An 856-nucleotide genomic window follows, 5' to 3' on the forward strand; every position below is an offset into this window, starting at 1 on the left:
CCTCGGCCTGGGCTGCCCCTGCGGCCGCGCCCCGACCCGCGTCCCCGACGCACAGGAGGGTTTCTTCGTCTGTCCTCGGTACCCTCAACTCAGCGCAAGGGTCCTACGTCCCGCGGGACCCCGATGGCAATTTTTCCCTCAAGACCGAAACAGAGACTCGGCAAACGGAACAAAAAGCCGGGCCTGGCTCCCGCTCCGGGGCCGACCGCGTGGCCGCTGGCCGTTGGGGTGACGTGCGGGGGACAGAGGCGCCCCGCTGGGCACTTTCTCCGCGGCCCGCGCGGCCCTCTGAGCTGGGCCCTGGTGACAAAGTGCTGCAGACCTGGTGGCCTAACAGCAGAAATGGGTTCCGGGGGCCGGAAGCCTGGACTGGGGTGCAGGCAGAGCCCCCCGTTCTTGAGGCTCCGGGTGGCCGCGTCGCCCCAGCAGCTCCGCCCCGCTGACCGCTGCGACGGCGTCACCCAGGGCGGCCTCCGGCCCCGGAGCCGTCACGCACGCTGCGGAGGCTGCAGACGGGGTCCCACTTAGCGCCCCCCGGGATCGGGTGGACTGTCTTGGGGTCTCCTCTCAGCCCCCGAGAGCGCCCAGGCTTCCTGCCTTCCCACCAGGGCAGGCCGCCCGCAGCCCTGCTGGGAGGACGTGGCTGCACCGATGCCCCCAAGTTCTGGAAATTGCCCCCCGAGATGTCCTTGCTGCCAGCAGCAGCACTGGGGTTCCCGCCCCAGGCGGGAGGGGAGGACTGTGCCGGGGCGTCTGGGGCGGCTCCCCCGGCTCGGGGCTGGGGGTCGGGGGCCCCGGGGCGAGCAAGCCCAGAGTGCGGCTTCCTCTAAGGGGGGCAGCCCCGTCCGGGGGCCCC

General features: G+C 72.4%; 1 protein-coding gene across 1 annotated transcript in view; it reads left to right on the top strand.

Moving 5' to 3' along the window:
- Positions 1 to 856, top strand: part of LOC101619337 (basic salivary proline-rich protein 2-like) — a 51,954-nt gene that overhangs the window by 8,720 nt on the left and 42,378 nt on the right. The gene's annotated exons all lie outside the window — the stretch shown is intronic.

This window comes from Condylura cristata, unplaced genomic scaffold (assembly GCF_000260355.1).
Source record: "Condylura cristata isolate star-nosed mole 26May11 unplaced genomic scaffold, ConCri1.0 scaffold00038, whole genome shotgun sequence".
Taxonomy (NCBI): domain Eukaryota; kingdom Metazoa; phylum Chordata; class Mammalia; order Eulipotyphla; family Talpidae; genus Condylura; species Condylura cristata.